Raw genomic sequence first — 11,207 nt, 5'->3', positions numbered from 1 at the left:
TGCTGTCTTTAGAGACCTATCAGCGGCGTACGATACGGTCTGGTGCGAAGGGTTGATGCTCAAACTAGCAAAAATCATAAGCTATAAGGTACAAAAAGACCTTGAAGTTGTTCTCTTCGATCTTAGGGGAAAGGCAATTCCACGTCGCGCTGGGAGACGCCACGAGCAAAGTAAGGAAATTGAAGAATGGGGCCCCTCAGGGGTCGGTACTTGCGCCGATGTTGTTTAACGTTTACATTAGCGATATGCCGAACACTTCCTCCCTGAGGCTGGGATACGCGGACGACTGGGCACTCGTTACTCAGAGTTAAGTGTGGACCCGTCTCGAGAGCGTACTCAGCGAGGACGTCACTAGACTCAAATCCTACTTCGACAAGTGGTACCTGAAGATGAACACTTCAAAAACCGTGGCCACTGCATTTCACCTATGCAGTGCTTGGCACACCCGAGAACAGAATGTCCTAGTCGGGGACCAGCCACTCCCATATGAGCCGCTTCCAAAATATTTAGGGGTGACGTTTGACCGCAGCCTTATCTATCGGGTACATCTCGAAGGGATTTCCCGGAAGATAGAGAAGCGGAATAGTCTTCTGAGAAAGCTGGCGGGATCGACTTGGGGCGCTAGCCAAGCGCTCCTGAGAACGTCCGCCTTGGCACTATGCTATTCCACCGCGGAGTATTGCGCTCCAGTGTGGGTAGAAGCAGAAACGTTGAGAAGGTGGATGTAAAACTTCGCAAGTCGATGCACATAGTGTCAGGAACGCTAGCAACAACCCCTAGAGAATGGGGCCCGATAATGGCAGCAATCCAGCCCCTCGATGTCCGGAGGGAGACGATTACGGGAACCTGTCTGAATAAGATCAAAGAGAGTGGGAATGGGGATACCCCTCTGATGCGCATAATTGACGGCGCCCCCGTTTCGAGCCGAAATAAGTCCCGGCAACCCTTGTACGCAGAATTCCTGACTACGTCTAGAGCTGCACATACGAAATGGAAGTTGGTTTGGACGAATTCAATCCCTCTTCTACTCCCTTTTTCTTCTTGTATACAACATAAATTGGGCGTATTATTGCGATTGAAACGGTACTACGGATTTAAGTGTGCTACTGTGCTCTTGAATTTTTCTACATCGGCTGTTTCATTCATTTCTGGTGGTATTTTATTCCACATGCCAATAACAGACGGGGGGAAAAGATGGTAGTTGGTATTTAATAGTGAGTGACTCATAGGTCTATAAGGCATTTGAATTTGCGTGAGCTGAGTCGAATCCACGTCCAACACGTTGATGGTAATTTTGAAAAGAGTTATAGCTTTGGCGTGTCTTCTGCACTGCTGCAGGTATGGCCACTGCAAAGGTTCATGCATGAGTGTCGCATTGGTTCTAACACATATCGTTCCCAACAGCTTGGATGAAGACGAGATTTTTTTTTCTGATTCCCCCCTCCCTCCCCCTTCCCTCGTCCTCCCAACGGTTATTGGGTAGCTGGGTCTGTTAGATTCTGTTAGATCGGCGGCAAGTACTTTGCGATAGATTTTCGTCCTATCCAAAGGGTAGCAAGCAATTGCTGTTGTTCGTTTCACTCTATAGCAACCAGGATTAACTCTGGCTCCATGAGCCTCATGGCTCTGAAGGACTACTTTACATTTCGTTTTGTAATGGTATCTCACATGACGCTTGCATATTCCAAAACAAACGGTTACTTCCAAACATCGATTGATGAGGACAGCCCCAACTTGCAAAAATTGTCAGAAAGGATCAAACCCAAAACTTAAAGAATTCACGAGTTTGAAACTTTTTGACGATTTTAAAAGTTTGGAGTCATCTTGATAGGTCGATATTTGATGTAAAAGTTTTCTGGTCCAGCGGTGTAAAAAAGTTCTTCTCAGAACATGGAGACTTCTCGTATAATCGGCTCAATTCCGCTTCTGTATTTCGACAAATCCTAATTTTAACTTAAACTCTTGTTACAAGTAGTGAAACAATATGGAATCTTTTTTTCCATCGGAAATTAAATAAATGTCAATTGAATTGATTTAGTACTTCGTGTAAAACAAACAAATTGAACATTCAAATCAATGAAAGCATTAGATTCCGTCAAATATTTTGACAATTTCATGTAATTTCGAGATGTACAAAAAGGATTTTTGCGTTCAACTTTAAATGTTCATAATAGTAGAACTATGGGGTGAAAACTTACAATCTTTTACTTTCATCAGTGTGTCTTCTTGATCAATTATCAATCCCTGGCCACCGACCTTTTCACAAGATTTGTAAGCAGAACTGCAATTTTTTCTTTCATTTATAAATATTATGTGTTTGTCTTTTATTTGTGTCCAATCTTTTGCTAGGCATTCTTTGTCTGAAAAAAAATCCAATGCGCCATTTAAATTAAATCTAGGACAACCAATGCAACACGAGAATGATTATCTTCCCTCTTAGTGATGTACCACAAAACTACCACTACTACCACAACCACGACCATGACCACCACCACCATAACCACCATCATCACCGTCATCATCATCATCATCATCATCATCATCATCATCATCATCATCATCATCATCATCATGATGGATGTCCTGTAGGTCAGACAGTGCTCTATAAATTAACCATTCAGAGCATATTAAAATGAGAAAAGATCAACTCACATTCGTCCAAGACGGCCGTTTCAACACACAAGACTGGATGATCCAACTGACGAAATGCCTTGTGTATTGATGTGGTCGACTTTGGACGAATATGAGTTGAGATGTATATGACAATGTGCAGACACTCAAACAAATTCAAATCAATATATATATATATATATATATATATATATATATATATATATATATATTATATATATTTATAAGTACGGACACCCACATTTTATATGCTCTGACAAACATTATCGAGCACTCGTACCTACAAGTACCCACCAACACTCTTCAAGAAGATGGAGTTTTCCCAATTCCAATAATTTAATCATTAAACTCGATTTACATCATATATTATTTAATTATTTCATTCTGACGGAATACCAATTAACACAGTGGGTCACCTTTTTCTTTTCGTTCATACCAACTACAGCAATTTGCAAGTTATGTTTTCGTTACCTTGTGCAACAGTCGTCAAAACGAAGTCAAGTAATCAAAACATCATTGTAAAGTCCATGGCTGGTTTGGTGTTGTATACTGTGTTGAAAATAAAATTACAAATTTATCACTTAAGTGCAGTGAATTACAATGAAATTAACTTCTTGTTCAGTTCAAAAATAAAGTCTATGCGAAATGATTCGATTCATGTTAGGGTTAATGATGAAAAAGACAACAAACGTGTTTCCAGTTCATGTTTTAGTTGATTTCTAAAAAAGGATGTGAAAAGTTTACTTATCGTGATGGGGTTAATGGGGGGGGGGGGGGGGTATTTAAATGATTATAGAGGGTGGGTGGGGGTGTGGAAGATATAGCAAGGCAGTGGACAGATGAAGAATGTATAGCCTCATGCCCGGAATGTCAACGTTCCTCTAAAGGGCATTATTACCCACCTCGAACCAAATGGAAGCCAAATTACTGTCAGTGGATACCAAATACTGCCGTACTCTGGAAAAACGCTTATTTGAAAATTTGGCCAGAAAACTCGTCCTTCGCGAAGTCGTCTCAGTTCTCAGCCCAATCTGCGTCAGGTTATATTTTGGAAGAGGACATTTTTCATTGGTGAGTACGTTCAAAGTTGAAGTGAAATCTTATACACCATTTTTATTTAATTTCTATAAGGGCTTGACATTCGGTTTAAGTTGTCTTTGTGGGCGCATCTCTCTGGTTCAGTTCAACCTTTGAAGCAATGCACTGAAATCTGAAAACTGAAAACATAATACTGTATTCATAATATCATAGAAAGCAGACGTGAGCATATCAAATAGGGGTGTCGGCCACTGCAGCAATTCGTTACGATTGTCTTAAGTATTCTGTCTCACATACTTTAAAAAAGAAAAGAAAAGAAAAATACTTAACCATATTATTATCGGAATAATTTTGTTGCTAAAACACACTTGTTTATTTATGCCTCGGAAATCCGTGTTTTTCAAATTCTTCTATATCTTATTTTTCATTCCTTAATCAAAAGTTGCATATGTTGATGGCGTATTTTTTTTTTCATTATTTTAGGAGTCGATTTTTCATCATGCAGAAAAAAACTGCAATTTTGTGTCATTTATTTGGTGACTTAAAGAGGACAATATTCATCTTGTTTGCTTCATAGATCAATACCCTGAGTCATTCGAAATTTCAAATTTTATCCAATCATTCTTTGGAGTCCAATAGATTGGCTTAGACCGACATACACACATTAACAGAAATGATAGCCGAACACAATTCTGGGCCTAATTTAACATTGTTATTGCAATGGACAATATTTTGCGTCATTTTTTGAGATTTTCATTACAACAATGAGCCCATAATTGATTGAGTTATCTGACCTACAAATAAGTGTCCGTTGGCTGAGAGTGACATACACATAATAACAGGTCTGATAGTCGAACGCAATTATGGGCTTGATTAAGCGTTGTTGTTATGGACAATATTTTGCGCTGGTTTGAGAGCATTTCTATTACAACGACATTGGGTTATCAGACCTACAAATAAAAACATGTTGGCAGGGAGCATTGACTTTTTTTATATCTGAGTGTGTCTTAGCAGGTTTTTAAATTCACCTCCTCGTTTGATGGCATGATAGAGTGTAATTCTGATTTGTCTTCAGCTTCAATTGTCTGGAGGGTGATATTTTTTTAAACCTTCATCTGGCCGTCCGTCACACGAGATATATTATAACTGGTCACCGGGTGAAAATACTCGTGTGGGTATATTAGAATAAGTGGCATAAAAATGGTCCATTATATTTTTGAAATAATAAGGGCAAAACAGATATGTTGTTATTTGTTTTTGAGAAGTTAATCGACGCTTGCAACAAATATATTCTTTCTTAGTTACTTACTTAGGCCGCCCCTTGGGGCGCCCAACATGAGCCACAAGTCTTCGCCATTCTGTCCTGTCCTCCATAAGCGTACGCAGCTCCCGGAGGTTGTCCATTCCTGTGTCATCTAGCAGACAGTCAATGTAGGTTTTATTCTGCCTGCCTCTGCTTCTGGTTCGCTCAGGTGGTTCCCATAGAACAAGACTGCTTGCAATCTCCTCCTTGTGTCTCCAGCAGTGCCCGGCAAGTCTCAGTCTTCTCTTTTGGATCTTCGAGATCACTGGGGGGAGGGCATTGTAGAGCGCTTCATTTGTTATGTGCTCTTTCCAGCTTACATTGAGGGCCATCCTCAGCATACGGGTGTAGCAGCCGTCCAGTTGCTTCTCTAGGGCTTTTGTAAGAGCCCATGTTGCTGCTCCATATAGAAGCACTGACTCTACTGTTGCCAGGAACAGTCTCTTCTTTATTTCCCTCTGTAGGTTTGAACTCCAGATTTCCTGAGTTTGTGACAGGCACTCCAAGCCAATGCTTTTCTGACAGAAATATCAGAGGAACTGCTTTGGGTCCAACCTCCTAGGTACTTGAAGTTGTCAACTTCCTTCAGCCATTGTCCATTCTTTGCCTGTATGCTAATTGGCCTTTCTTAGTTGTAGGTTTGGAATACTGTCTTCTCAGCATCACAGCCTCAGTTTCAAGTCTGTTGAGGACTTCTTGTGCCCGGTCCATCCCCTCGTTCAGTAGAGCCAGATCATCTTCGAAATCTAGATCCGTGCCAATCATAGCTGGATTGCGCCTACTTCTTTGTCTATGCAGCGTGAAGCCCAGCTCGTTCTCCATGCCAGCGTAGGTCTTTCTCATCACATAGTCCAAGACAATTGCAAAGAGATAGGGGGCTAATGTATCACCTTGAAGCACCCTGCTTTGATCTCAAACAGCTCAGTTTCACCATCTGGAGAGATAACCTTTGCCCGTGTGTTCTCATACATTCTTTTAATAGCAGAGAGAAGTTTAGGAGGGATACTATATAAGATTTTCATCATGGTAGGGCGATGTATCGAGTCAAAGGCCTTCTTAAAGTTACATATAGAATGATTGCCTTCTTGTTGTGACTTTTTACTCCTTCTATTAACCTTCTCAATGCCAGGAGGTGAGCAGTCGTGGATCTTCCTGGTCTGAAGCCGTTTTGACAAGGACGTAGATGAGGGTCTATCTCTGGCTGGACTCTGTTGAGGATCATCTTATTGGCGAGTTTGGCAGCTATAGCGGCAAGGCTGATTCCCCTGTAGTTGGAGGTATCACTTAGGTCTCCTCCCTTTGGGACTGGAATCAGATCAATTTCCGACCACTGATTTGGTCAAATCAACAAATATGTGGGTCATCCTAAACACTAGGAAGAATAAGATGACAGGATTTCATAAAAGGGAAAACAGATACTTGATCTTTAAGCTTGTATTTAGATGAAGTTGACCTCACTCGGGTCATTGTTATTGGGGTTTTTTTTTTGCCATCAACGTTTATTAGTAATTCTCACTTAACTGTATTATCCAGACTATAAAAGTTCATGGTTACACAGTGTTTTGTGTGTTGGTCCTTTTAAAACTTCCGGATGGCGATGTTGTGAGCTTCTTTGCTTCTTAGCTATCTATAGTGCAATATCCACTAAACGTGCTCAAAAAGCTTTACAAGGGATTCCTAGCCAACAGCAACACTTAACATGTGGGACGTTACTTGGCGCCTGTTAGGCGATATGAATTTTTTTTTCGGACAGAGACAACGCTGTTAACGGTCAGGTACTCATTTTAACCTGGGTAAGGTGAGAGAATGCGTGAAGAACATTTTCCAAGGACTCAACCCAGGACCTTCCGATCCGAAAGCGAGTGTCATTAGACCACATAGCCGCACAAGATAGATGACAGAACAATCGTACCTCTGTATCTAGTATGAGACAAAAATAATCGTCTCACCTGGTTTGTTTGTTTGTTTTTATTAAATAGTTTTACGGCGTTTGCGCCACTTTTATGTGATTTCAGTGGCAGTTAAAGGGAAGAAAATTGAGTTGTAACAGAATAATATAGATTTACGATTAAAAGTATGACAAAACGGACTGGTTCGAACATGGAACAGAAGAAAACCAAATTCACCTCGTCTCCCAACGTGGCGGGGGGGGGGGGGGGGGGGGGGGGGGGTCAAAAGACTCCACCCCTCGTCTTACCTGGGTCTTTGTTGAAAATAAACATATACAAATTTACTTTACTAACAATATCAAATGCATGCTTAAATCAAAGTTACAGACAATACATACAGCCGAGAGATAATGATGGAGAAAAATTATCAACTCTCATAAAAAGTGCATGACAGCAGTGGCCATGCAAAGACAATGACATGCTATGATCGTCAACCACCTTTGAGACGCGTGTACAACGATATGTATTGAGTCCATCAAGAATGAAATTATTGACCCCGATAGTTTTGTCCCACAATGGCAAGGTCACTGTCATCATCATTTTGTTTCAATTTTTAGGCAAAGAAAACAATAATCAAATAAATAAAAAAAAAAATAAAAACCAAAGATGACTAATTTTATCCCAGACTCAGTTACAGAGGGGCATAATGTTGCTCCAGCTAAATGAAACAGGAAAGTTTGATTTTGTCAGTGGCGTAGCACAGACATGCTGCGTTCGTTGTTTCTTTTTTTTAAAGTGTGGGGCTATGTGGTCTAGTGGTATGACACTCGCCTTCAAACCCAGTTGAGTCCTTGAAAAGGGCTATTTACTCTTTGCTTACATTTTCACGCTTTTAACATCGTTGTCTCTTTCGAAAAAAATATTGTGATATCACCTAACAGGCGTCATGTCTCGTCCTACATGTTAAGTGTTGCAGTTGGCTAGAGACTCCTTGGTCAGCATTTTGGGCACATTGAGTGGATACTGCGCAGTATAAATGCTCAATATATTTTTTAAACAAACGGTATTACATATGTAGCGATGGTTACATACGAAAGAATCAAGACTTGTTTTATATTGGGTAGAATGTCTAGTTTCTTAAATTTCAAGTCCAAGTTTTTGGATTTCTAATTTTTGTTTGTTTTTAAGGGTTTTACGGCGCTTTAAGGTCATTTCAGCGCCAGTAAAAATGAATAAAATGGGATAGTAAACGAAATTCGAGATCACAATTAAAAAGCACACAATAAAAGTAAAACAAAGGGAATGGTGCAAATAGGGAACGTGTAGATTCGAAAAGCATACCACCAATGTACTCATGTGTTTTGCTTTGTTTTTTAGGGTTTTACGGCACTTGCAACACATTTAGGTTATATCAGTGCCAGTAAAAAGGAAGAAATTGGGACAGTAAAAATTTCTAGAATTATAGTTAAAACACCCAAGAAAAAGTAAGACATAAGGGAACTGGGAACAAATAGGGACCAGATGTAGATTCCAAGAGCATACCACCAATGTACTTAGTTTGAGATCACCTATAAGTCTCATCCGACGCAAGCACAAAATCCAACAAAGAGGAATACACTCAAATGCTTACATTATACATTCAAAATAACAAATATAATAATACATAACAGAGAGATGATTTACAAGGGGAAAAAATATCATCTCCCAAAACAATAACTATGCATTTGACTGTTTCCTTTCCAGCGAGGACTCCGGCCAGGGCCATGACAAAACCCAGTAATTTCATTCCAAGACAAAGACAGAAAGCATGTTGGAAAACAGATATAAGGGGATAGAAGATACAGTATGTACCCCCTGCCAACTGTGGGAGGTGAGGAACCCCACCCAGACCAATGTACTCAGTTTGAGATCAACTAAAAGTCTCATCCAAACACAAGCACAGGATCCGACTAAGAGGAACATATTCAAATCGCTTACAATATAGGGTCAAAAACAACAAATATAAAAACACACAACAGACAGATAATTTACATTAAAAAACATCTCCCAAAACTATTACTGTACATCTGACTGTTTCCCTCCCAGTCAAGGACGCGTCCAAGGAAAGGGCAAAACCAACAATTATCATTCCAAGACAAAGACAAAGACCAAGTTGGAAAACAGATAAAGGGGGTTTAGAAGACATAGTACGTGCCTCCCTGCCCACAATGGGAGGTCAAGAACCTCACTAGTGTGTACGTTAAGCAACAAATTTCACTGGAACTGCGAACTTCTTAGTTAAAGCAAACCTCTTTTATACAACACTCAGGGAGGGGACCGTATAGAATGCATTTTTTTAAAAATAGAGGCAAGCTTTATTGTCATTTTTTGTGGAATATCCACCTCAAGAAGTTGGTCATCGGTTCTGTATAATAATCGGCTACTGACTGTCTGTTTTTGTGTGTATATTTGAGATTAGCGGACAAACGCTTTGACCGATTTGCACCAAAATCGGCACAGACCTAGAGGGAAACATTGGAATAACATGAGCTGACCGGAAGTGACGTCACAAAACCGGCAGTAACGTCATAGGTCAAAACCCACTTTTGAGAAATTCAATCTGTCCTTAGAGACTAGGGAATTGTCGGATTGCCCTCATTGTCGCATCATCCCGAAGCGATACCTGGGGAAATAACATAGTGGAGCAGAAAGTGACATCACTAAATCGGAAGTGAACCCTTGAAACAGGAAGCTGATCATAAAAGACTGGGAAATGATCCGATTACCCACAAACTTGAATAAAACATTGATCTACACTTTAGGAAGGCTTAAGCACCAAAAGTGATATAATCAAAACCGGAAAGTGGGCATGATAGACAGGGGAATCGTCATATTTTCTCATAACTTGTTACAAACCTAGAGTAACAAATAAGAGAGGCTATAAAGCCACAAGAAGCGATAAAATCTACACTTGAAATGACCTTTAGAATCCGGACGTGGGCCTAAAAGACTGGGGAAGCCAAAAGTAATACATAAGGGAGACTTCATTTCATTATATGCTTATTAAACTCAGATATGGCCGTTATTCTTGACTGCAGTCTCCTTTACAGTGGCAAAGAGCTGTGCAGGGAAGGAGGGCGCTTGCACACGTGCATCGTGTCTTGCATCCTTTCTTGCATCAATAACGAATCAGTTCAAGACATGTCTCCTCTATAGGTGGTAAGTTGTATCTCAGTATCTCATCCTGTTAGAGCATGGGAGATCAGCAGTGCGTCAACGTTGTCTGCTTGAAGTCTACCTGCTATTTCGTGGGCTGCAATATGACATTGATAGTTTCCAGAGCCAAATAAAATCCAAAGCTCCTTAGATTTTAGCTTTTCAGCAAAGTGAATGGCTAACACAAACACATCAATATTCGCTGTTCTTTTAAAATCCCTTGCTGAATGCAATCTTTGGCATGCAGAAATAATCGTTTGTCAGCCTCTTCTTGTTTTCATTTATAAATGGCAGGTTGTGGTTGAAGTGCTGATGGCTTTTTTTTTTTTTTTGACAAGTTGAGATTATTGATCTCATATAACATCTAGTCTTTGCACTGATTGATGATAAACGGAATGATTACATTGTCTGCATATTCTTGAAGGATGGACGATAAATTCACAATCAAGCAGTTTTGCTTCTTTAGGTGACGTGCCAAATGACTGTGTGGAGTTGTTTTCTATCTGCTCAATGTTAGATGGATCTGCTAATGATTTGTCAGTGACAAGCTCGTCATCATCCATAAAACTCTATAGACTTGTTCTTACTTAAAAACATTGTTCACCTTCGCGTAAAAGCTCTGAGTAATGATCTACCTCCCTCCCGGAGAAGAGAATAATAGTTTCTCTTGTGCTAGTTTGCATCATTCCAGCTCCTGTCCACCCACTCTCGCTAATGCCTAAGATATCTAAGTCATAACGTCGCATTCCAACTGTGACTTGTGCCAGCTTGCCAGCACTGTAATTGTTCAAACATTCCAAAATCTATTTTCGTCTCTGCTTTTGCGGCAAACAGATATTCTCTCATTTTCCTGTCATTAGCTTCCTTGTGGCTTTCCACACTGCCATTTATAGGAGCCTCTTCCGTTGGCTCTGAGGGTCCAGTGTTCGTCTGTGAGTTCATTCTAATTTCCTTCGTTGCTGTTTCTGTAACAATGTGTTGTTTTCTCCCTAGGATGGGGTTGTTAGCCCTACACAAAACCCCCAGACTTGGAGGACCAGGATTTATTTTGGAGATTCACTGTTAGGCTTGTTGCTCTACCGAGCTAATGAGTCATGCCCACCCTTGTTTTTATTTTGGAGTGTCCTTCTCCTGGGCTAGTTGCTCTCCCG

This window comes from Berghia stephanieae, chromosome 4 (assembly GCF_034508935.2).
Source record: "Berghia stephanieae isolate SIO BIC M18660-M18661 chromosome 4, UCSD_Bste_1.3, whole genome shotgun sequence".
Lineage (NCBI taxonomy): Eukaryota > Metazoa > Mollusca > Gastropoda > Nudibranchia > Aeolidiidae > Berghia > Berghia stephanieae.
This window is presented reverse-complemented; position numbering follows the sequence as displayed.